General features: G+C 43.6%; 1 long non-coding RNA gene across 2 annotated transcripts in view; it reads left to right on the top strand.

Annotated features, from left to right (window-relative positions):
* Positions 1–26,631, top strand: part of LOC123343563 — a 66,229-nt gene that overhangs the window by 4,141 nt on the left and 35,457 nt on the right. Inside the window, exons 2-3 of one of the 2 annotated variants that reach the window (XR_006572276.1) lie at positions 13,207–13,454; positions 15,449–15,526. This is a non-coding gene — a long non-coding RNA (uncharacterized LOC123343563). Of the gene's footprint in view, positions 1–13,206; positions 13,455–15,448; positions 15,527–26,631 lie in introns of those variants that run through there. The other variant, XR_006572277.1, reaches the window with a different exon arrangement.

Below are 26,631 nucleotides of genomic sequence, written 5' to 3' on the forward strand. Positions count from 1 at the left end.
GTTTTCAAGGAAACCTGCTTAATGCAGCTTTGTGAAACACTGTGGGTACTAGGGTCTGATTCACTAGTGGGGCCAAATCACTCTCTAGTCAGTTCAGTTTTACTGCTGTAGAAATAGTTTTAGTTGCTCCTCAAGAATCTGGTTGAAGGCCCTGTGATGGAGTGTGCTCCCCACACTAGCCAGGTGGGCCCAATCAGCTAATTGGGCTACAAGCAGGGGAACTTTAGGCTGGAGGCAGCTAATTAGCGAGAAGCTCACCTGTGAGGGACAGGTGGGACTTCTACAAAAGCCAGGAGGCTGGCAACAAAAGGGGGCAGCTGGGAAAAGCTGTAGTTACTCCCTGGGAAAAGAGAGGCGGGTTTGGGGGCTGCAGAGACACTTTGCCGAAAGTTAGTTCCTGAGAGGGAAGAGACTGGCAAACCCAGTGGAGTGGGGAAAATCAGGAGTTATGGAAGTGGCTCAGGGAAAGGCAGCGAGTTGCAGGGAATGGACCTTGGCTACTATGTAGAGGGTCCCTGAGGCAGAACCCTGAGAAGAGGGTGGGCCTGGGTTCCCCTGTCAGTCACTGCAGAAGTGACACTGTGAGGCAATGAAGCAGAAGACTGCTGGAGAGCAGGAACCTTGATCTGCTCCCCCTGAAAGGGGAAACCACAGTAGTGAGCTGGCCAGAGGTTGCGGCCCTGCTCAGGAAGGAACCCTGGGTAGCTAGCCCCCTTCCCCGCTCTCGCCTGGGAGCAGGAAGATAACAGCCAGGGGTGGGGGGCAGCTGGGCTCTGGGCAGGGAGCTGCACAGAGCTGAGAGCCCTGGCTCTCAGCCCCCTCTCCACTGCCTCTCTTCAGTTGGAAGCACTCCTGGGGAGGACACGCACCACCAAGAGAAGGAGGATAGTGTGGACATCAGCCATTGCAGTAATTATTGTAATTTGACCTAATGAAGGGTGACTTGTAGTGTAGGCATGCCCTTTGAGGGCAGCTGACAGTATATCATGGTTCCTGATTTAGGGGCCATAGCAGTGATCACCGGTTCCTCTCTTGATATAGGTGTTGGGAAGTAACAAGTTTTAAGGGACACTGGCAAGACTGGTAACTTTACACTGAGTCCAGCCAGTTTCAGTTTGAATTACGGGGATACACATTCCTATCTCATCTCTCTGCAGTACTTGCATACAGCAAGGAGAACTGAATAGACAAGAAGACAGAAATATAAAAGAATCTGGATCCCCAAAGGAACAAAAAAAGGGAAAATCCTTAGGATTCAAGGCTAGTTCTCTGCAGGGGTCTTCTGCAGCAATTAGTCAACCAAAGTGTCTTTCCAAGAGGTGGGGCATGGGAAGGGAAGATTAAGGGGAGGAGGACTTCTAGTATTAGAAGGAAAGGTCTGTTTGGGGAGACCAGAAAAATCCAAGGAGTCCAGCAAAGGTAGCTGGAGTAGGAGTGGTGTAGGGGAGGGAAACTGGATGTGTAGAGAATGGGAGCTGCTGATGGTTTGGGATGAATGAGGAAGTTTTGTGGCTCTGAGCCCCACTTAATTTTAAAGCATCCCCTTCACAGATATACCCCTCTTACAGGCTGCCTGGCTCTGGGTCCCTCGATACCTAGCAAATCACCTGCAGTAACAAACTCATATGAAAGTTATCAAAATTCTTAACATGAGCACCCACAGCTACATTTAATAAAACTAGGCAGAAATTTATCCTCCTCCTGCCAACTAATTCCTCAACTGCTGACAAACCAGAACAATTCTAACACTTTAATCTCCTCTTAGTGCTTTTCCACAGTTAGGATACAATTAAGATATAAAAAGAGAGCACATTAAGATTCTGACCCTTTCCATTCATATCTGAAATAATTGGGAATAAAAATATACAGTACAAAAATAGCACAAAACACTTCTTATACTTCTCTTCCCAGTCTCTTGTACTCTCCTCACTCCATGTGCAATAGGGCATGGTGCTGAATGGATTCATGGGTAGCCAGAGTTTCAGGCACTTTCTTTGAGATGCCCTTTTTTGGGCTGCCTAGCACAAAGCCATTAGCTCACAACAAAATCAGCAAAGCAAGCTACTATGGAAACAGTTTTTTCTTCCCATGGAACAACTTTAGTAGAACCATGGTCTGTGCACTACAGTCAATTGGTGCAATTCTGGACTGATTGGGCCAACTTTTCTGCTGATGTAAATTAGTTTAGGTCCACCAACTTAATAAAACTTGTCAATTAACACTGAAGTGTCACAAGAAGTGAAAATCAATGAGTTACTAAAATACCAAAGCCCAGATTTTCAAAGGTAGCCTCTAATTTTAGGAACCCAACTTTAGAGACCAGATTTTCAGAGGTGCTGAGTACCCACATTCCAGTGAAAGTCAACGAGAGCTGGCTTTGCTAAGCACCTATAACACTTAGGCCATTAGTCACTCAGGTTTGAAAAATTTGGCCAATGCATTAGGCACTCGAAGTGATGCACTGAAAATTAAACACCACTTCTGAAAATTGGACCACAAATAATTGGGGATCAGCAAAACAGCTCAGATCAACTCAAACCTCTCCTCTCCCCATTAAATTTGCTCACACTGTGTGATCTAAACACAGACTGAAAGGTCTCTGAAGTTGAGATGTGTTTGAATAAAGGTCTCCCTCCCCATGCTTCTAGTTTCAGGCAGACAGCTCTATGTAGCAACATATTGTTCCAAGAGGTTTGGTAGTAGTGACATAATCACCCAGAGGTATCTGATGTTGAATTAATATTTAATTTATTCTGAAATATTTAACTCATTACCATTGATCATCTCCAGGCCATAGTATGCAATTAAAGGGATGCTGTCAAGGTGGTAGGCCATAAAATTCTTAGTTTTGACAGGTGTCTCATTTGGTAGCTCTTGCATGTTGAGTAGTCCAGTCCTGTTTTCTGGATTTTTAATGCACTGCTAAATTGAAATGCAAAAGCAAATGACAATAGGTATCTGTATAGGCTGGTTGAAAACAAGCCATCACATCTGCTTTATGATGAAGCATCATCCTGGTGAGAGGCTCATGCTTGAGATTTTTGCCTGCCTCATTTCCCTTGACTGCTACCCACTCATGTTGCAGCTCCTCCGCCGTAAGTGAATGTGGCAGTGCTGTGGTCTGCACGGGGGTGTGTTCTAATGGTCAAATCACAGGTCTAGGAGCCAGATACTGCTCCTGAATTCTAAGCCAGACTCTGCTGATTCCCTCTCTGACTTTGGGCAAGTCATTTAGGCTGAAATTTTCAAACATGGGTGCTTAAAGGCAGGGCTTTGGAGCTGTGCTCCGGCTCCGCTCCAGTTCCAGGCAAAACCCTACTGCTCCGGAGCTGCTCCACGCTCCAGCTCTGGGCTCTGCTCCAAAGCCCTGCTTAAAGGCGAGCACTTGAGTCCATTCTCATTACGATGGTAGCTGAGCATCTTAATTGCCTCCTTGTGGGTACACAGGGTAAAGTGACAAGGATAAGCATGGGGTGAATCTTTGCAGCCTATCCTTTCTATGACAATAAACTGCAGTGCACCTCTGACTCCAGGGCTTTTTTCAAGCTCATCACCCACTTGATGAAGGCTCCCTATTAATGATGATTACATAATTATTTGTCCATCCTCGTGCCTCACTTAATTATTAAAGCTCTAGGGACAGGCAAGCTGGGGCAGTATGGGCTGCTGGGAGGAAGTCTCCATTAAGGGCAACTGCGGGAAGGGGCCCAGCAGAAGCCCCACTCTACAGGTACAATCACTGATTGGTAAAGGCTGGAGGAAAACCCCAATCAGAGAAGACCTTGATAGCAGTGGGAGGCAGGTAGGAAGATAGGGTGGAAAATGGGACCTGGGAATCAATGGAGAACACTGCTGCCTCCTCCTAATCTCCCCTTTCCTTCATATCTGCCTAGGGGAGGGGGCTTTCCCAGTGCTGTGGACACTTAATCAGAGCTGGTGGACGTTGGCTGCTCAAGGCTCAGCAGATTGCTCTCAACAAGGCATGTGGAGGGGAGGAGTGAGGAGCTGCACCGAACAATCTCTCCCTCTCTTCCCATTGTGTGGTGCCCTTTCCAAACTCAGAGTCTGCATGCTGGCAGAACTGGTCCTGGTCCTCTCCCATCCCAGGTGGCAGTGGTCCCTCCAGGAGAGGCTGGCACAGCACCCAAACATAGGCCAAATGTGTATCCAGCCTGTACTAAATGAAACAAATGCTATAGTATCTACCGCCACACAGAGGTGAAAGTAAGCCAGTCCGGTCAGGTATGGCGTACCAGCAAGAGCCCGTACACTGTGCCAGACTGGACCGGCTTCCTTGGCGGTGATTTAAAAGGCCCAGGGCTCCAGCCGCTGCGATGTGCTCCGGCTGCTGCGGGAAGCCCCGGGCCCTTTAAAGCGCCCCTGAGCCCCGGGGCTCCCAAGCTGCCTCTGCAGCTGGTAGCTCTGGGGTGATTTAAAGACTCTGGGGCTCCCAGCTAGAGCCCCAGGGCCTTTAAATCTTGAAAGGCCCCATCTCTTCCTGTTGAGGCCACGCCTTTCTGGATGAGGCTACGCCCCTGTTTAGGATTCTGGTGTACCGGTAAATCCTTTAAGTTACTTTCACCCCTGCTTCCACAGTATGTTCACTTGAACCACCAGAGCTTCCATGCAAGGTTTTCCTCTCTCTAGTATCTTTTAGTTAAAGCATGTGACATAAACACATAACCCTCAGAAACCTCTTCTCAGCAAATACTCAGAATCACCCACTAGGGATTCAGGGCCCCTCCCTCCATAGGAGGGCAGACACAAAACCCATTTATACATGGCTTATAATGCAAGTCTTTAAAACTGGCTAGCCTTTGCATGCCACCTCCCACAGTATTCTCACCGCAGTCCTAGAAGGAAGGGGACAAAAAGGAGAGGCATCAGAAATAGAAATCACTGACCACAGGGGGCCTGGTGAAGCCACGTTGCTCAGGCTTTGACTTCAGCCCCGGGTGATGGGGCTTCGGGCCCTATGCGGTGGGGCTTCGGCTTTCTGCCCTGGGGCCCAGCAAGTCTAATGCTGGATCTGCTTGGCGGTCCCCCTGAAACCTGCTCGTGGCCCCCCAGGGGGCCCTGGACCCCTGGTTGAGAACCACTGAACTAGAGCACGTGAGACATTCAGCTGCAGATAGCTCTCTTTCACAGAGGGTGTGTGTGATCTATTCCAATGACTGAAAGCTGCATGATAATATATTGGTCACTCTCATGCTAAAGGTGATTGTGACGGGAATCACAGATGACTGAACTAAAACTCATCATCTGAGGGTATCATTGCAGATTGTAATCTTGTGCTGCAACTTGAGACACATCAGGAGCTCTCGCATGGCTCCTGTTGCTATCATCTCATACGTTCTTACTACTGCTGGGAAAATCACAGTGAGCCAAAGGCCAGAGCTGTTGATTTTAGGTTTAATTTTCTTCTTTGCAAATGCAGCAGAGTGAAGCTTGTGGCTTTGGAGGATAAATTGAATTAAGTGGCATGTTTTGAAGAAAATAAAAATGCTGGCAATCATGCAAGTCATTGCTTCATAGCAGGGCTATATCTCCTCCCGAGGCAGGACCTAATAGCAGTTCTAGCCTGATAACTGCTGGCCTTTTGTTCCTTCTGTAAAAGGTTGATAATCTAGCCCATTGCTTTCCCGGGTTTCACATGCCCTGGTGATTGCTACATAGCCAGACAGCACCATGCGCCACCGTAAACATAAGAGCCCCTCTTAACTCCGATGATAAACTCAAGAGGCATCCTACCAAGAAAAGTAACTGTTTACTAACTCTGTAACCTACGCGTGCACCTAGGTTGGCATCTTGATTGCTAAGCCAATATTGAGTGGGATTAAATGGAGTTAACTGTGACAAGTTCTTTTCTTTCTCTTGACTCTAAGCTCTCTGCCTCTTTCTATACTTAAAATAAAATGTGTGATCATAACTCTAATCCATGAAATTGCATGGCACACAGTAAAGCGCCAGTATTTCTGTTTAGAACTGGGGTGCCTTGTCTGAGCTTAAGTGAAATTAAAAGATTGCTTAAAGAATAATTAGTTTTAGACTAAGGAATGCATATTCGCTGTGAAGCAATGCATTCAGCATGTAAAGTAACTCCTCACTTAATGTTGTAGTTATGTTCCTGAAAAATTCAACTTTGTGTGAAACAATATTAAGCAAATCCAATTTCCCCATAAGAATTAATGTAAATAGGAGGTTAGGTTCCAGGGAATTTTTTTTGGCCAGACAAAAGGTATTATATACATATACAATATAAGTTTTAAACAATTTTAAACCAACAATTTAATATTGTACACAGCAATGAATGATTGTGACGCTTGGTTGAGGTGGTGAAATCAGAGGGTGGGATATTTCCCAGGGAATGCCTTACTGCTAAATGATGAACTAGCACTCAGCTGAGCCCTCAAGGGTTAACATGCTGTTGATAATGTAGCCTCACACTGTACAAGGCATGATGGACTGAGGCAGGAGGGAGGAAACACAATAGATGCAGGGCAGTAGCTATAAACACTTTCCCTGCAAAAACTGAACATGATGATGAGCCCACGCTATCCAGCTGGAGTGCAGAACTCCCTCGTCCAGACAGCATATGCACGGCTGCACGGGTACTGACTTTCCAAAGTGCTGGGAGTGTGTGTGAATGAGTGAGAGAGACGTGCATTGACCCTTTAAGTACACTGACCCCACTTCAAGTAAGTTGTCCTTTTAAGCAGATCAGCCAGTTCAGACAGGAAGCAACAGCTTCCAGCAAGCTCCGTCCTTTCTGTCCCTGAGCCCTGTCCCCCTCCTCTGCTTTGTGGAGAGGTGGTACAGAACGGGGTGGGGCAGGAGCAGGGGGACATTCTGATATCAGCACCCCTCTTCCCCCTCCCCCAGCAAGCAGGATGCTCCTGGGAGCAGCTCCAAGGCAGAGGGCAGGGCAGGAGCAGCAGGGTAGTGGGGGGAGGGACAGCTGAACTGCTGCTGGGCAGCTGCCGAGCCACATAGCTTACAGGGAATTTAGGGGCGCTGATGCTTCTAATCCCCACAAGGAGGGGCTGCTCTTCCAGAGAATCCTGCAAGCAGTGGACAAAGCAGGCAGCTGCCAAATGACATTACAAAAGAGCATTGCACAACTTTAAACGAGCATGTTCCCTAGTAGATCAGCAATGTAACAACGTTAACAGGGACAATGTTAAGTGAGGAGTTACTGTATCATCCAATCACTGTACATCTCCCATAAATCATTGAAGTCCAGTTTACAAGCAACTGAACCGTGTTTGTGGTAGTAAGTTTTTTGGTATTCCCAGAGCATTGTATCTCAAATAGATTATCAGACAACTGCAATAATCACTTACAGTAGAGTTCTGCACAAAACTCAATTCAAATCAATTCAGAAGTAATTTACTTGCATACAAAATATTACCATTCTCTGCCTAGTCTGTTTGACAGTTGTGTTGTTTCCTTAAAATGTAGCTGTCATAAGAGAGATTTTCTACATGGCCTAATGGCTAGATCACCCAAAGTGGGACTTGGGAGACCTGGCTTCTAGTCTTGGCTCTGCCACTGGCCTGCTGGGTGACCTTGGCAAGTCACTTGCCTCCCTGTGCCTTAATTTCCCCACCTGTGAAGTGGGAATAGTGACACTGACTTCCATGGTAAAGTGCCTTGAGATCTACTGGTGAAAAGTGCTACACAAGGACTAGGTCTTTTCATTTCACAGGAAAGTTTGTTCTCACACTATTTCCAGTCCAGGACTTGGGGATTTAAAATAGTGTCCAAACTTTTGGGTGCTCAGCTGAAATGAACCTCTGAAATGTAAAAGCCAACCCCAACTAGTCAATAATCATAAGACTGGTCCCCAAAAGAATGAGATTTTTTTTAAGCCAATCATAATTTTAAAAAAAATTAAGTTTATTTTCTTTGTCTTCTGCTTTCTAAGCCTTTGAGGTTACAATCAGACTACATTTTCAAGCTTTTTCTTTGCAACCATGAGAGCTAGAAACTTTTTTTTTAATGACAGCTGAGATTTGTACATAATGGCGACTCTAGGAGCTGGGCTTTAAGAAAAACATCAAATATTCTGAACACCATGATAAAAATCACAAGAGTTGGCAACACTGTAAAAAGCTGACCTACCTCTGAGCTTGCAAAGCATTACATTCCCTCTCAAGAGCCTTTTAAACTTCATACTCTGCAGCTTGTGCAAGTGCAGACAACAATATTAATCTCTGGAAACCTTTGCTACTCAGAAAATATACGCTTGGGAATCTAGTGCTGACTGGCAATGCTTTGCCTTGCATAATGTGAATGCCATTGGTCAGTAAACAGATCCAGGATCAGGGAGCTAAACCAGAGGTCATGACGCATGTTTCTCAGCTCAGAACTGCATACCATTTGGATGGTTTTATTAGTGGAAGAGAGGCTGAGAACGATGGAATTTCACCATTGTAGGCCTGGCTCAACGTGAGTAATTAAACATGCTGTACAGGGATTAGTTCCTACTCAGTAACCAAACCAATCCCGAAATGTGCGATGCAACGTATAGTAAATGCAATGAAATGCATAAATATATAAAAAGGGAGAGGGTTTCTGTGTAACTCTGGATCTTTCATATATCCTTCATCCATCCCCCTGCGTTTGAGTCTAATCAACTCAGCATAGCACTGCTCTATGCCCAAGATACCGGAGTGACACAGTTTTGAGTCGAACTAAGTTCTTGGGATGCTGAGTGGAAAAACATCTCAGAGGGAATCCCAACAACCGTAAGCAAAACAAGTCTGCTGCAGGTGATCCAGGAAATGTAGTTAGTGGGCCACATTATGGTATGGAGGACTTCCAGTTTACACCAGGGCTGAATTTGGCCCGTGAGCCAGTTTCTGATTTAATTTTGAATTCCTTGGTATTTTTATTGTATTTTCAAGTACTATATAGTTCAGGTTACACATAGCAACAGCTCCCATAGGTACTGCTTAAACATACACAAACACAAAAAGAAATCTGCAAATACATCAACTTTTTGCAGTAAGCACTGCAGTACATCGTTTGAAACCAGCTCATAAAACCCTCCCTCTTAAAGCACCAGGAATTCTTTGTTTCATTTGTTCTTTATATACAGCGGATTTAATGTTTTTGTAGAAGGTGCTAAAGTGACAACACAACAGACTCAGTGCCTCTTTTTAATTCACAAAATGAGGAGAGGAAGGATGGGCCAGTGGCTGGGCACTGGGACTTGGGAAATCTGGCCTCAGTTCCAGCATGTCACAGACTTCCAGCATGGCCTTGAGCATGATGCTTAATCTCTCTGTGGGTAATAGTATCGGGCTTCCTTACTGGCATGTTGTGAGGATAGATGCCTTAATGTTTGCATGGTGCTCCGATATTGTTTTTTAAAAGAAGGATAGAAGACGTGTGACGGTGTAAGCTTCCTCTAATTCCTTGACTCACCAACGTGCCTCAACCCCGTTTTGGAGGAACAGCTTGGAAGCATTTATGTTTCCAAGTTTTGTTCTTCAGTTAATTGCAAACTTTCATTTGGTCATCTAGTTTTAATTTCACATCTACCAGACATCTGTTTATCGAAATTAAACTGCTCTTCTGGGCAGTCTCTTACTATGTGTTTGTTCAGTGCACAGTGTAGTCCTGATTTAGGTGGAGGCCTCCAATATAACTTGTATAATATGACACGTTGTTCATATAAATAATGATGATTGCTGATGGACCTTTGTACTCTGACTTCAGAGAGCCACTTGCTGGTTTGGGCCCCATGCTTCTCTCTGAATCAGGCCCATATTAAGGAGTTCCCATTAGAAACTGTTTCAGTAGCAAAATTTCTATGAAAATAAAATAACGGGCTATTTTTTCTGTCTTACGACCTCTGAATCGCTGTTGACTTCATTTGGTCCATACTCGCTAACATTTCCAAGAAAAATTTGAAGTGAAAAAGTCTTGTTTTCATTTTCCTCACTTTTCTGCTACCGCTGCAGTTTTCCTTTTCATTTATAAATCATGTGCCAGTTGTGCCCTCTTGAAGCTGTCTGGTTTTAGAGTCTTATGATCTCCAAAGGTGATTTCTTTCTGCTCTGCTTTAGGTCACTTTTATGGTACATGAGTCTGACTGCTATTTATGGGGATTTGATTTATTGCCTTATTCTCCAAAAATCTGTTCTAGCTATTTATACATTTATCTCTCTCTCACTCAGAACCACATTTCCCCACAAAGTAGTTCAACATGATTTTCGTAAAAGAGAATGTCCTTCCATGCCACGAATCAGCATCACATTTATTCATCAACTCTCCCTCCGCCTCCCAAAAAGCTGATTTGAGTTCTGGAATAGATACATTTTTCCCGTGTAACTTTCCCTTCTATGGTTTCAAAGACTTTAGAAGATTATCAAAATTACTCTGATTAAGTGTTTCCAAATTCTAACCCCCCTTCTTATATCCATTCAATTTAACAACTGAAGGCAGCAAATAGAGATGGGAACTACTTTAAAAAGTGTCCCGTATTGTCACTAGAAACACTGTCAAGGGCAATAGGTAATTATCTCCCTGGGTTAGTCCTGCCCTCCAGGCCAAACTGCAAGGCTGGAAGTTCATGCATGTTTGCTCTAATTTCTATGACCTAAAAAGTCGCCTTAGATCTAAAGATGAAGAAGCCCAATATAGTCTTTCTCTATGGGATTGTGAACCCAGGCAATTCCAACCCAGCAGATTTTGTAAGGCTGGTCTGCCACTTGGCCTCCATTTCCTTAGGGGGCCATGGGTAACATAGTTTAGGGTAGCCCTACTCCCCAAATCCTAGGAGCTGTGGTGGTGGCATGGAGCTGCCTTTCTCGCCTCACTTTGTTCCAGAGCTGAGGGTGTATCAGTTGGGATGCAGAATTGCACCCAGTGGGACAAATATGGCCTTGTTGTAAGTGGCTGCACCTTGAACCGGGGACCTTTGGAGCTTAGTGCAGAAGCCTCTACTGCATAAGCTAAAAGCCAACTGACTGTTGGCTAAGGCTGTAGTGCAGACCATTTAACTTTCTCTCTCCCTCTCTAAGTGGTCTTGGTGCCACTAGATGGGACAGAACACCACATCCAGGCGGTGTGTGGGTTACAGTAGCATTGGATTTGACTCAATATTAGCGCAAGACTCTGCAAAGTGAAACCAATGGCTATTTTTAAAACACTTTAAAAAACACAAATTCCAGTTCTAAAATCTTTGTGAAAGTTGGTATTAAGGGGTTGCTTTAGGGACAAAGTAAGGAGAAGAGATAAAATGAACTTTCTTTCGAAGCTGCCTACTAAGGTGTGTGCGTGCATATGCGAACATTAGTGCAAAATAAGAGCAACCTCTTTACCCAATTATATCTGACATTTCTGCTCTATTATCTTTTGCATCTCACTGTGGACCCACTCAGTGGGCATTGTGATGGGCTGATGGATGTCTGCTTAGGTCCTGGCCATGAGGGGATTACTCCTTCTTCCAAATTGTATGTCTCTTAACATGAGACTTTGTCAAGCAGGCTAACAGGAGTGGGTGGCTTTTCAGGTCTTTCCTACAAGAAATGCAGATGAGCTGGCATCTGATTCTCTAGAGATGGATATATAATTGGACTTCTCTGATCTATGTAATCCTTTCTTTGGATTATGGTGGAGGAAGGATCTCAGGGGCTTCATATTCCTTTCATACCAGTGTAAAACTGGTGTAACTCCATTGATTTCAGGGAGGTTGCTCTTGATTTACCTCAGTGTAAGTAAAAGGAAAATCCATACATTTGTATTTGCTTTGATCCTTAAAGGCCAGGCTATGCTCAGTAATACCACTTTATAATAACGTCCCCACAGGTGCACACAGAGTGCTTTCTTTGACTAGCCCTGCTCTGTATTGATAGAGGCAGTATGGCCTAGTGGACTGGGCATTGGCCCAAGGCACAGAAGATGTAGGGTCTATTCTTTGGCTCTGCTACTGATCTTGGGCGAGGTATTTCATCTCTCTATGCTTCTATTTCCCTTCCTATCCTTTTCCTCTTTAGATTATAAACTCTTCAGGACAGAACTGCCTTCAGGTGACTGTATGTATAGCACGTAGCACAGTGGAGCTCCGATCTTGACTGGGATGTCTAGGCACTCCTGTAATATACAGCATATGTATGGTAAAACTAGTGTCTGTTCTATGGCTTGGGATTTTTCATGTCAAACTATTTCTACTCTTGTAGCTGTGAAGTAGATTACATAAAGAGGGTGCTGTCTCTGATGCTGGATTATCCTTGGATATGGTTTTGTTTTCTTGTGCCAGGCAAAAGTGTCTGCCGCTCAGATATTGTTATATGGGCAGTTGCTTGTGTAGTAGTTTCATTCACTAACAGAGTGAACAGCCCATTGAGCATAGAATTTCTCTTCCAAAGAAATTGTTGCCTGGCCTCTAATCAAATGGCTGGCACTTAGAGCTATAATGTCAGTTTATTTAATATTGTCATATGGGTATTCTGTGATGTTTTCCTATTGTTACAACATCACCATTTCATTACGCTGAATGTTTATTATGCAGTTTCAATTATCTGAGCTATGCCCCTGTGGATTCTCCAGCACCTCTGTGTTGAAGCTAAGAGCTAAATTTATACATCTAGCAATTTAACTTGAAAGAGAAGAAATCTCAGAAATTTTCAGGAAACAAACAGGAGAATTGCCACAAGAAATGTGCTGGAAAGTCTGCCAGAAACAAGACATGGGAATGCACACAATTAGTAGCACTGGGTGATAACACCCTGGGTATTTGTTGGTGAGACTTGAAATGGACTTGAAATTAATGGCAAACACAGCTAACCTATTGATTGGCCAGATGGCTCCCTAAATATCTCTGGGCAAACCAATCTGTGATATGTGTAATATGTGAAAAAAAGGGTGAGACAGGCTTTTCAATTACTTTAAAACTTTAAAATTGTTGGCTGAGATTAGACCAATTGAATTCTTATTGTTCAGCATCACTAGCACAGCATGTAGAAAAGCACTTCAGTAATTAGACAATGGAAGCAGGTAACAAGAAGAGCATTCACTTTAGTGTGGGCTTTCCTACAGACTGCTAGATCTGTTTTGTGTCTGGTAATCAGCCCAGGATGGGAGTCATTAAAATAAATCCAAACAATAACTGAGGGTCATTGTATGGAGGGATCGGCAGAAGAATGCATGATGGCATATTTTGGGCTGATACCTTATCTTGTATTTGCTTGCTAGGGAGAAGACAGCTGCATGGAGAGAGCAGAATGACCACTTAAAGTGATGACAAAGGAAGAGCTGGCTACTGGCGGGGAGCTCCTGCTGAAATGATGCTTGGAAGACAACATAATATACAGTCCCACCTCAAGAAAACTAGCTGAAAGGTATTCCTCTCCAATTGCCATGTGGACATCATCAGGCAGTTGATTACCTGTCATTCACAATCTTCCAGAGTGGCAGCTTTGTCCTGCTCAGCAACACGACCAGTAAGAGGGCAACAGGCTTTTTAAAAAGAGAGTCATAGAATATCAGGGTTTGGAAGGGACCTCAGGAGGTCATCTAGTGCAACCCCCTGCTCAAAGAGGGACTAATCCCCAGACAGATTTTTACCCCAGTTCCCTAAATGGCCCCCTCAAGGATTGAATTTACAACCCTGGGTTTAGCAGGCCAATGCTTAAACCACTGAGCTCTATTTATTTATTTAGTTGGGTGAGGTGGGGAACCCTATTGAAATATGCAGTGTCAGTTGGAGGTGTGGCTTTGTTCCTGTCCCGCTGCTACCACCCCAACCGTGTCTGACCTCTGTATCTTGTTCCCAGCAATGCATTCCTGCTGTACTCCTAAACCAGGACTCATTCTGTACTTAGACCCAAATTGAGAGCACAGACAATAGTTGAGTGTCTCACTATTCAGTCCTCACCAGTTGCTGAACTTCTCGTTCTGTCCCCTGTGCTTTGGATAGCACCCTATGTCCTGTGCTGCCAAGCCCATTCCCTCTCCTCTGACAGAGCTCTTCCAGACCCATTTTTGCAAAGGCTTTGTCTCCTCACCAATGATACGTCCACAGATCCGTTGTCTGAACTGATGACTCATCCAATGGATAGATAGGATGAATGAGTGTTAATGGGAAGAGACTTTTTTATTTGCATTTTGGTAGTGCCTAGGTCTCCAGCCCTAGATAAGGGCCCTATTGTGCGACACAGTGTATAAATGCATAACAAAGAACCCAGAGAGCTCAGGGGCAGATTTTTAAAAGGTATTTAGGTGCCACAATTCCCATTGACTTCAATGGCAAAGTGCTTAACCGCCTTTAAAATTCTGGCACTTACATTGCAGAACATGTTATTTAGATTGTATCATGTCAATTTACAGTGAAAATAACTTTAGGTCTTAAACATACACTGCTGAAGATTAATTGAATAATCTAAAACTTTACTGCAATCTTTGTGGAGCACAATGTACATGGCGGGTAAGATTTTTAAAGATGCCAGGGGGATTTGAGTACCCAGTTTCTATTAACTTGAATGGGAACTGGCCATCCATATTGCTTGCATCACATTGACTATCTCAGCCCCAGGTTATATCCACAAAGTATTAAGTGCCATGATTTCCAGACTCCTTTAGTTTGATAATCAAAGGCTCTTTGGGGCCATATTCTGTCTTCAACTCCCATTCATCCATGCAACTCAAATATACTGTCAACAGCTATAAAATTCTTCTCTAGTCTAAGAAGGTTCTTTCCCTTTAGGGTTAGGGAAGCAGTATGATTAAACCCTACCAGTAGGGTAGCAGACCCCCAGAGAGATCCATGTGTGTGCGTGTGCACTTGCTCGCTCTATAAATCAAAAACATCTGGTAGCAGATTTTTGGTACCTAGTGCATAAAACTTCCCATAGCAACATAGGGAATAGGCACCAGAATAATCCTGAACATTGCTCAAAGGCAGAAAAAAAAATCCCTGAGCCAGCTGCAAAGGGGAAACAACTTTCTGAAATGTCAGTTAAACAAGACATTCTCACTTACTAATAGTTTTAGACTCAGCTTCTTGTTCAAACAAACAAACAAAAAACGCCCCCAAAACGGCTGCACATAACTATGAGAAACACATCAAAAATGTAGCTGTTGTCCTTATCAGCTAATTAGAATGGTTGTTATTATTAGAGCTGGCTAGAAAATGGCAAAAATCATTGTTTTCAATAGAAATATGATATTTCAACAAAAATGAAATTTGAATATTTTACAATTCTAGGGAGTGACAGGTAGAAAGTTGTAGCTACGCTGATTCAGACACTGGCAAGATACTGTTTGCAATTATTAACAATGGAAATGATATTACAGATTACAGCCAAGGAAGACCGAACAAAGCACAACAAGCCCATAAGACACCAAGAATGATGTTTAGTTTCTTTGGTATCTGAATCAACATGGTTGTTGTAAATTTGGCTACTTTTTACTTACTCTTCCTATGTGTTTGCCCAAGTGAGAACAGCAGTGCTATGCCTTACCCGCTCTACTGGGAATCAGGAGGATTAATGGATGGTGATGAGCATATTCCCAGGTAATTTACTGTGCTGCAGGCATTTTAGTATGTTGTTCAGCAGAAATTTAGTCACCTGTCAAGCACACACACCACTGAAACCTGATTTTGAAGCAAAACAGATGTCACTTTATTAGAAATCTACCTCTTATCTCTCTGCAGGTTCCAGAATGAGTAAAATATAAAGGACAGGGAAGAATGTGATGGCAACATTTCTCTGATCCATATCTTAGCGGTAGAATTGATTGGCACTATGTCTCCACACTATGCCTAGATTTTTTTGCAAGGATGTTTTCATAAATGATGTGCCAGCTGTCACGTCATCAGTTGTCACCTCATGATCCTCCTTCTCTCCGGCTCCCAGGCAGGCATGTATATCTTATGGAACAGAACATATACAAGTTGCTGAAATAGCCCACTAGATGCTAGTACTAGTGTAAAATGATGCCAGTACACAGAGCACCCATTGCATTTAGTTCTCTGGAATGGATGGCAGGTTTTGATCAAGCCATCGTGAGCTCGCCTTCAGGCAACAATGCCCATCTGTGTTGATATCCTTGGAAAAATATGCCCATGAGGAAAGAGAGGAGATTTGCGTGAAGATCTTGGTAGTGCAGTGGGGACAGTGAAGTGAGTTGCAGGCAGCTCTGGCAAAGCCTTCTTTCCCATCCCCAGTTTTTATCCACCATGAAGCTCATGCACTCCAGGAGCATCATCAGGTCTGCTGATGGCATTTTGACCAACCAGAGAGCTCTTCTTGGTACAATCTGTGTAAAGTAAGAATACATCATGCTCTTTAAAAAGAGATTCTGGAAAATATCCCAGATTGTACATGTACCTCTTTAATTTACAATTCAGAGGCCAAGGCTGAACAGGGATTTGATGGAGATTAATAGCTGGGTTCTTTTTTCCCCATTTAGAAATGAAGTAATATCCACACTCTCTAAAGTAAAATTCTTCCAGGATTTACTGGCATAGATAGAACAATGCTCATGTCCTAGATGTGTACAGCTGTACTTGCACCATTGCGATTCACCTTGCTAGAAAGCCCTATCAAGAGAGTCCGTCTATAGCTCCATTTAGAAACTTACTATTATTTGTATTACAGTAGCACCTAGAGATCCCAACTGAGATTGAAACCTCATTGTGGCGGGCACTGTACAAACACACAGTGAGGGACAATCTCTGCCATGAACTGCTTACAATCTAAGGAGAGAGTGCAGACAAAGGGAGGGAGAAGAAAGAGAATAAATGACGTGGCCAAGATCATACAGCAGGTCAGTGTCAGAGTGAGCAATAGACCTCTTCCTTCCAAGTCCATGGCTCTAGCCACTAGACAGCACTGCCTCTCTAAACAAAACCTATCGCTTCTGCCCCACACGTACCCTGCTCACATTTACTGCTTTTATCATCTTTTCTTTTCTATTTGATGTCAGATATTGGGGGTAGCCGTGTTAGTTTGTATCCACAAAAACAACAAGGAGTCCGGTGGCACCTTAAAGACTAAATAAATCTGTTAGTCTTTAAGGTGCCACCGTGTTCCTTGTTTCTTTTCTATGCTTGTTTTTTCCTTCTCCTTGAGTTTAGGATGTGGAGGCTCAACACTTATGATCATTCTTGATCCAAATCCAGATAGTCATTTTCTGGTAATTGATGACGATATTAAATATTCAGCTTTGGGAGTAATTGCCAGATCAAGCTGCCAATTTATAAAAGGGCAACACTATAGGTTGTGATGGGAGCAGGGAGCTTAGTTGGGGTTTGGATTCTGGCCCAAATCTAGTTGCTATGACTTACCCAGATACTAGAATACCTTCAGATTTTACAGGTAAAAATGTAGGATGCTGTTGGAAAAGGAAGTATTTTGTAGATCATCTGGTAGGGGTTACACTGTCTGGTATTACAATGCCAACACATCTAAATGCCTAGAAGATCAACTCTTTGCCAGCTGTTAGTTAATGGCAGATGGCCAAGAAAGCATTCAGTTTCTGTTTGTTAGAACCTTGGAGAATATAGCTTTTGTATTAATGGAGTTTAACAGCTACTTAAGACCTGTTTCATAAAAAGTTTATGCACCATTGAACTCCAACTAATTTTTTTTTAAGCAATTCTCCTAGAAGTGAATTTCTGACTCATTTTAATGGGGAAAAAATCCAAAAACTTTCACTACTTTTAAATATTGCGCTTGGAATTGGGCCAGTTTGACACCCCAGTTTATATCACTGAAGATCAACCTCAGGTTACCAATGGAGCTATCTGGATGCAATTATGGGAAAGCAGTCCTCTGCCAAAGAGACGATATAGTGCACGAGTACAAAAATGGTAAAGGTCAGATGTTTAACTGTGAGGCTAAGAGGGGCTACAGACATGCTAACTGATAAATTCAATTGTGTTAGCTGAAATCTAATAATAAACAGACACTTATTTGTGGAAGTGTAAATGGTGAAATGACAAGAGTTTGTCAGAATACCCAGTGGGAATAATAAGATATGAGCCAAGTTTAGACCTGGTGGAGATGAATGCCAGTCCCTTGACTTCCATCAGGGTTGTACTTACCGACATTAGGTGTGAATTTGGTTGCATAACTAGATAAAGTTAAAACCATAATCTTTTACACTTTTCTAACCCAACTTGTCTGAGAATTTTGCCTTCCTTTTTGGTCAGAACTGGAGCTAAGCAAAACATTTGTAACGAAGTCAAAAGCCAGGACCTGGTTTCAGGATTTAGTAGTAACCTGAAACTTGGGTTAAGTTTGTGTATCTTCCAGTGAGCCTTAGTGGAGTTATGAGCCCAGGACAAATAGATAAGGATGGTAAAATTGTCCATCATGATCTAGAAAAAGCAGAAGTAGTAAATATTGGTTTTGTATTTAAAAAGAAGCAGAATGATGCATTCATATGTTACAGTGGTCATGAAATATTTCCTATTGCACCAATAACTAGGGAGGATGTTAACTGAGAAAGTTACATATTTTTAACTATTCAAGACCCGATAACTTGTACTCCAACGTATTACAAGAAGTGGCCGAGGAGCTCTCTCAATCATGTATGTTTTTGTAAACAAATCTTGGAACACTGGGGAAGTGCCAGAGGATTGGAGAAAAGGTAATGCTATGTCAATATTTTAAAAGGGTAAATAGGATGACCCATCTAACTGTAGGGTGGTTAACCTGGCATTGATCCTGAGCAAAATCATAAAAGGCTGGTATGGGACATAGCAGTAAAGTATTAAAGGATGGTAGCATAACTAATACCAATCAACACAGTTTTATGGAAAACAGGTCTTATCAAGGAAACTTGTGTTTTTTTGATGAGATCACAAGTTTTGCTGAGAAAGGTAACTTAACATTATTACTTGTATTTAGGTTTCAGAGTGGTAGCCGTGTTAGTCTGTATCAGGAAAAACAACAAGGAGGCCTTGTGGCACCTTAGAGACTAACAAATTTATTTGGGCATAAGTTTCGTGGGCTAAAACCCACTTTGACTTCATCTCACATGGCAGTCTGATATAAAAATAGCACTGTACAATGTATCACATATTAAATAGATTAGAAACTGGTTTAGTGACAAAAAGCAATTGGGAATTGTCATCGAATGGAGAAGTATCTGGTAAATTCCTGCTGGGATCTGTTCTTGGCCTAAAGCTATTACATCTCTTTTTATCAATGAACTGGAAGAAAATATAAAATTATTACTGATGAAATTTGCAGATGACAAAAAATTGGTGCATTAGTTAATAATGATGGAGACAAGCCCATTATACAGACTGATGTGGAATGCTTGCTAAAGTAGGCTCTTTTGAACAAGTGATTTAATACAGCCAAGTGTAGTACCATAAAACTATCCCCAAAGAATGGAAGTCACACTTACAAGATGTGGGACTGTATCCTGGAATTCAGAAACGTTGAGAAGGACTTGGGGATCATGACAGAGAACATGATCGCCTAGTGTGATGCTGCAGCTAAGAGGGTGAATCAGATCTTCAGAAAAGATGTTAAAGAGTTAGAAGTATTAACACAAGAGCTACAAAAATGAACTGAGGCCTGGAAACTTGCTTCTCTCACCACCAGAAGTTGGTCCGATAAAAGATATTACCTCTCCCGCCTTGTCCTTATAAACGCATTAAAGTGAGATTCTTAAGAAGCTCAATCTGTTTAGTTTTTGCAAGAGAAGGTTAGGGAATTACTTGTAGATTTTTGTAGACAGTAATCAAAGGAAAGAAATTTGTGATAGTAGATGGCTCTGTAATCTTGCAGAAATAGGCATAATGAGACCCAGTTGGAACCTGAAGCTAGACATATTTGGACTAGAAATAAGGCTAAATATAACAGTGAAGGTAATTGACCATTAGAATAATTACCTAGGGATGCAGTGGATTCTCAGTCACTTAGGCCTGGTCTACACTGGAGTACAGGAGTTGATGAGAGAGTGCTTGGTGTTCGATTTATCCCATCTAGACTAGATATGATAAATCAATCCCCGCTGGATCGATCGCTGCCCGCCAATCCGGACGGTAGTGAAGACATACCCTCAGTCTTTAAATCAGGCTGTATATCCAATGTTATCCTATAGCTCAGTGATGAGCTGCCAAAATCTTAGGAACTGGTTCCCTACCGGGTCTTCTTCGGCATGGCTCCGGCGGGTGAAGGACCCGCCGCCGAATACCCGGTAGGGAACTGCCCGGTGAGTACACCTTCCACCCATGTCCTGTCCCCAACTGCCCCCCTCAGAAACTGCAACCCATAATCCCCTCCTCGTTCCTTGTCCCCTGCCCACTCCTTCCCGAGACCCTCAAACCTAACTGCCCCCAGGACTCCACCCCCTGCCCAACTCGCCCTGCTCCCTGTCCCCTGACTGCCCCGACCTCATCCACCAACACCCCGACAGACCCCCAGAACTCCCATGTGGCGCCTACCCAACCCCCCCTTCCCCATCCCCTGACCGCCCCCCAAGAGCCTCTGCCCCATCCAACCCACCCCCGTTCCCTGTCCCTGTCCCTGCCTTATCCAACCCCCCCAACCCCGGCCTCTTACCCCCACCGGGGCCGGTCTGGAGCCGCGCTGCATGGCCGGAGTTGGGGCTGGGGACCGGAGTTGGGGCTGGGGACCGAAGTTGGGGCCTGGCCGGGGCCAGAGTCAGGGCCTGGGATGGGGCCTGGGCCAGAGCCACACCGCGTGGCTTCAGTCGGGGCCTGGCCCGAGCCAGAGCCAGAGCTGTGCGGCCAGAGTTGGGCCCGGGGCCCGGCCCAGAGCAGGAGTCGAGGCCTGGTCCGGGGCCCATCCTGGACTTGCGCCGCGCGGCCTGAGTCGGGCCGCGTGGTGCCTGGAGCTCTCCTCGCACCCCATCCCCGCCCCAGTTCACCTGCAGGAAGCTGCTGATTCACGGGAAGCAGGGGAGGGGGAGGAGAAGCCGGGGGGAGTGTCAGGGGAGGAGGTGGAGCTAGGTGAGCTGGGGCCAGGGGCAGGGCAGGGAGCTGGCACAGATTTTGTTAAATTTAAAAGCCTTTTTAGAACCGGGACAACCAGTTCTAAAAGGGCTTCTAAATTTAACAACCGGTTCCTGCGAACCGGTGGGAACTGGCCCCAGCTCACCACTGCTAAAGCAAACCACTGCTCAAGCAAAAGTTTTTAGCTTGATGCAGACTTTACTGGATGAGGATCTCTGAGGCCTGTGTAATGCAGATGGTCAGACTAGATGATTACAAGGGTCCTTCTAGCCTTAGAATCTGTGAAATATGGTTTGGAGTCAGTGTTGATTTGTTAATCTGTTCAGGATTAGTGCTGTTCAGGACACATAAAGACCACTCCCTACCCTATACAGTTCCCAAACCAAAATACAGATACTGAGAGACCTACTGGAATTCTGCCCCCCCTCCTCCATCCTTCTTCCCACTCTCTTTTTTTTAAATACCTCTCTTTAAAATGTTGGCATGGGGAAGACATCTGTCAGACTTGAGTTTGTGTCTGTGTTACAGAAGTGGTGGGTCATTGGGAGAGCTTTGGATGAGATGAGGGCATTATACATTGGGACAGCGATGCTGTTCTCTGTACAGGAGGCAGCATGGAAAAAAGTACAGAGATGAATGGGCGAAGGAAGCAGATTAAGTGGCAAAGCTGGCATGAGGGTGGAGTGAAGCAGACTTGATAATAAGTCAGATCTGAGACGTAGGGCTGGGCAGAGCTGTTAAGGTCTTCAAAGGCAAGGAGGAGAAGTTGAAATCTGAAGTGGTGGGGAAGGGATTTCCTTAGGAGGGAAAAACATGCCAAACAGGTCATGGGTCAATGCGAGATCCCTGCATATGAAAGATCAGCAGCATGCTAAAGAGAGGCATTTGCCAATTAACACATTAATTTCCACAGTCACTAATCACTGTCTAGGAAGATTAGATTTCATTTTATTGCCTTAGCACCTCTATGTACAGTACAGCTGTTGGTCTATGGCCCAGCCTTGTGAAGCACTGAAGACCTGCCATTGTCTATTTTGGTATATATTTGTTGCCTGCTTTCCCCCCAATCCAGTACAAAAACTCAGAGTAAATTCATCAACATTAATGGGAATTGAGGGTCCTGAGTAGAGCTGGTCGAAAGTCAGAATTTCTGTTCCACAGAAAACTCTGGTGGTTGGGGAACTAGGAACATGAAAACCTTCTGTGGAAGGGACATTTAAAAAAGAATCATTAGAAATAGAGCTGTTAAGCGATTAAAAAAATTAATCACTATTAATCACACAATAAATCGCAGTGTTAATAATAGAATACCATTTATTTAAATATTCTTGTTTTCTACATTTTCAAATATATTTTCAATTACAACACACAATACAAAGTGTATAGTGCTCACTTTATATTTATTTTTGATTACAAGTATTTGCACTGTATAAAAAACAAAAGAAATAGTATTTTTCAGTTCACCTAATACAAGTACTGTAGCGCAATCTCTTTATCATGAAAGTTGAACTTACAAATGTAGAAATATGTAAAAAAACCCACCTGCATTCAACAATAAAACAATGTAAAATTTTAGAGCCGAGGTGGGCAAACTATGGCCTGCGGGCTGAATCCAGCCCGCCCACAATTTTAATCCGGACCTTGAGCTCCTGCTGGGGAACGGAGTTTGGGGCTTGTCCTGCTTTGGTGCTCCAACTGGAGAGCAAGGTTGGGGGCCACCCCCGCCCCAAGCGCCGCCCCTGCAGCTCCCATTGTCCTGGCTTCTGTGTAGGAGCTGGAGAAGGGGCATGCAGTTGCTTCTGGGAGCTGCTTGAGGTAAGCCCCACTCAGAGCCTGCATCTGTTACCGAAATGTTGGGTCCGCCTAGCTGAGAGCCAATGACAGCCAGACAGGGATAAGGAAAGGCTGCTTTATTCTGCAGAAGAAAGGAGAGCTTTGTACTAAGATACAAAGACTCTAACTCCATACAAAAACCAAAAATCTTTTATACACACTCACACACAGGCTTCAGTTGTGTTAGCATTTGATTGGTGGTTAGCAAACCCTGCACTCCTGCAATCTGCTCAGCAAAAAACAGTTCAGGACTAGCTTCAACTGCCTCTAGACCGATAAGGGAAGAAAGTTCAAAAGTTCAGGCTACTGTGTCCCTGAGGTGTCCAATTTCCCCTAATGGTTGCCAGCTATTATAAGCTGCCTAACTAGCTGTTGCGGGGGAAACTCTACTGACTGTCACAGTCCCCCCTTCGGGCCTGATAACCCAAATTGTCAGGCCCGTTACGCATTTTGCGATCAAGCTGGAGGAAGAGATTTTGTGTTCTCCTACGGACAGTAGAACCCTTAGTAACAGCACTACACAAACATTTTGCACATTGCAACATTACCCAAATGACACATAGAAAGAAAAGAAAGAAAATAATCCATTTGACAATTTTACGGAAAAGGCCAGTAAACCATGACCCAAGGTCTGGGAGGAGGTCCTCAAAATTAAGGGTATGATCAAGAGATACAGTGTGGAAAACAACAGCTGCATCCTTGATGGCCTGCAAATCCTCCTCAATTAAGCCTGAGGCTGCCAAATTGTTTTGCTGGAAAATTCCCAACTTGTTCCAGTCCTTACCACCTTTTAGGATCAGACTCTTAATCTATTACCTCCTCCAAGTCGGCTAGGTTCTATTGAGCAGCAGAACTCTAAGGGTTATTTTTTAAATTGGATTGATAGGAAATTAAAAATAACCTAATCTAAAGCATATTGAAGTCAGTAAAAATTCTTCCAGTGATTGGGCTGGGCATTGGATCGGACCCTAAAAGCTTGTCTTCTAGGAATAAGCATTAAGTGAGATTTTTATTCAGTAGGAGAACTATTTTGGTACTTTGGTATGTAAATCTAAAATATATTTAAGACACTTTGCCATTACAGTTTACAGCCCTCTGTAGGCAAAACTTTTTTGGGGGGAGGGGGGAGGCGGTGTGCACTAATTGGAAAGGGTCTTCATTTTTGCTACCTCAGCAACCTAGATTATTTGCAGCATAAATCACAAATCTGGTGGGAAATCAAACCCTGTTTTTCACATTATAGTTCCATGTCTTTGAGTATAATTGCAATTATAAGTTGTGGTGGTAAGAAATAATCTGAATGTATTATGAGGAAGCAGGAGGCAAGGAAAAACCTGCTGCATTGCAGTCCGGAGCCTATTCCCAATTCCAGCTATAATTTACTTACAATGAGTTCTTCAAATTATTCATAAAACAGCAGTGAGCCTCATTTACCAACACAACAGGGCTGCATGTAATTAGAACTATTTCAAAATGGATTTTTTCCCCCGTAGATCAATTGTTCCTACTATAAGTGCTGCTAAAACAACAAATACTGTTTTCCTTCTAAAGTGGAAAGTAACAGTCTGAACGAGATATCCTACTCTGAAAAAAGGCACAGTGGCAGTAGCTGGGAGATGTCCAGTGACACAGTCCTATTATTAGCTCATTTGGTTTTCTCAAATGCGATTGACTGTTTTATTTGGGCTCTGTAAATATCCCAACTTAAAACACCCTGGGCTGCACTTTACACATTTACACCAGCTAGCTGTTCTAAAGTCAATGAACCTTTGCAGATGTACCACATCAGAGGATCAGATTCCCCATATCTCCTTATGTGGGCATCTTTGTTTCCAGTCGGCCTCATTCTCATCTCACTTACACCAGTTTTACCCTGGACTAACACCATTGGCTACATTGGGGTTACTCCTGATTAGAGCTGTCTGGGAAACCAAACTTTAGTTCCACAATTTGAGTTTTTGGAAATATTTTTGTCATGAATTCAGGAGATAACATGAAAATGATCAAAAATCCCACAATATACTATGGATATATTGAAATATGGTGTTTCCAAGCCAAAATAGACTTATCAGGACTCCTGGCTGCTCCCAAGTTAAGAGTCTGATTGGTTTCACTTCAGCTATTCAGTGGTGGACAGCCGTGAAACCGACAATACACATATCAATTTCAGTGAGCAGCTGCCAGGGTTTCCAGCCTACCCTCCTCGGTGGAAGCCCTGGGTTCTCCATATCCTGCTTGGTGGGCTGGAGGGGAGCTGGGACGCCCTGGTATGCCAGCTCCTGGTTCAGTGGGCTGCTGAGGAGCTGGGCAGATTTAGATGGTATGAAAGCTGGTGTCCATTGGATGTTTGGGGGGAAGGGAAGAGGGTCAAAAAAATAGAACTCATTGTGCAAAACATGTTTATTTTGATGAATCAGAAAGTTCTGACAAATATTTTGTTTGAGTTTTTCAGACCAGTTCTAGTCCTGATATAAACCAAACCAGTGCAAGTGAGAGGACAATCAAGCCCAATAAATTGTCTTAAGCCCCTAAATTTGTCTTAACCTAATGGACCAGTGCAGGCAGTTTCCTTTTTGAAGAGGTTTCTAACTAAACGATGAACAAAATTCTACTGGAAACAGCACTGGGCAACTTTAAGGTGAGCACTTCAGCCTGTATGAGTTGATTCCTAATGAAAATGTCAGTGTAGAAAATACAGTATCTCTGTGCTTCCAATGTCTGACTTTCCCCCCTATTTTTCAGCCACGTGTTTTCATGGTCTTCAGTGGTTTTTGGATCAGGCCCAGAATGCATGTAGATCTGCTTAACAAATGATCTGTATATTCCATTTAGATAATTATCTCCCTCTTTTCCCTTTGACATTGTTCAAGTTGTCCTCACACACAGTATTATTTTGTTTGACATTTGCATTACCTCTGCTGTTTCCGTGCCAGTGGCCTAACATTAAATGTGACCAAGATTTGCTATGTATAAGGTCAGAGACTATCTTTATATAACATTAATTCACATTAACAAATCACATTGCCTGTTCATGTGATGTTGTTATGTAATGCCACAGAACATAGGGGCTCAGTTCATTAAAAGAAAAGTTACAGGTCATAACTCTGGGCAGCTTTCTGCACTTTTATGCTTATTCAGTTTTATCCCTTCTCCATCCTTTGGAAATGTTAACCGGTCCATTATATATTTTCAGGAGGTACAATGGGGCAAAAGAAACAGAACAAGACTAATGGAGTTGGACTGTATTAGGCAGAGAGGAAATGAACTAAGAGCCAGATCCTCAGCAGGTGTAAATATTCATGGTTCCATTAACTTCAGTGGAGGTACATTGACTTAAAGGGTTGGATCCTCAGTTGGTGTGTAAGTCGTCCTCCAATTGGAAAGAATAGTGTAAAAAGAGCTGTGTGGGATGAGGCTGCCCAGAGACACATCCCGTCTTCCTTTTCCTTGCTGCATGACTCTGCAGTGTCTGTTCAATAAAAGATGAACGCGTACTAGAACATCTGGAATACACGGAGCTCAATTTCTGTCGGTGCGGTACTGTAATGGCCTCATAAAGAGAGACGCTCACAAATACAAAACCCCAGACACAGTTTTTCCAGACATTCTTTCTCCCAGCAGAAGACTGGGAGAATTAAAAAATTAAAGGCTTGATGTTACGAGCCCAAATTGCTTTCATTTCAGTGGGTTACGTGAGAGGATGGGTGCCTGAAGGTTTGCAAAGCCCCAGTCCTTTAATTGGATGCATGTGGGTGGAGACCTAAATCCATGCAGAATGCCAATATTATCTTTATTTGTATCATCTTAGTACTTAGAAGCCTCAGTCCTGGACCAGGACTTCATTGTGC

Source organism: Mauremys mutica, chromosome 11 (genome assembly GCF_020497125.1).
Source record: "Mauremys mutica isolate MM-2020 ecotype Southern chromosome 11, ASM2049712v1, whole genome shotgun sequence".
Taxonomy (NCBI): domain Eukaryota; kingdom Metazoa; phylum Chordata; order Testudines; family Geoemydidae; genus Mauremys; species Mauremys mutica.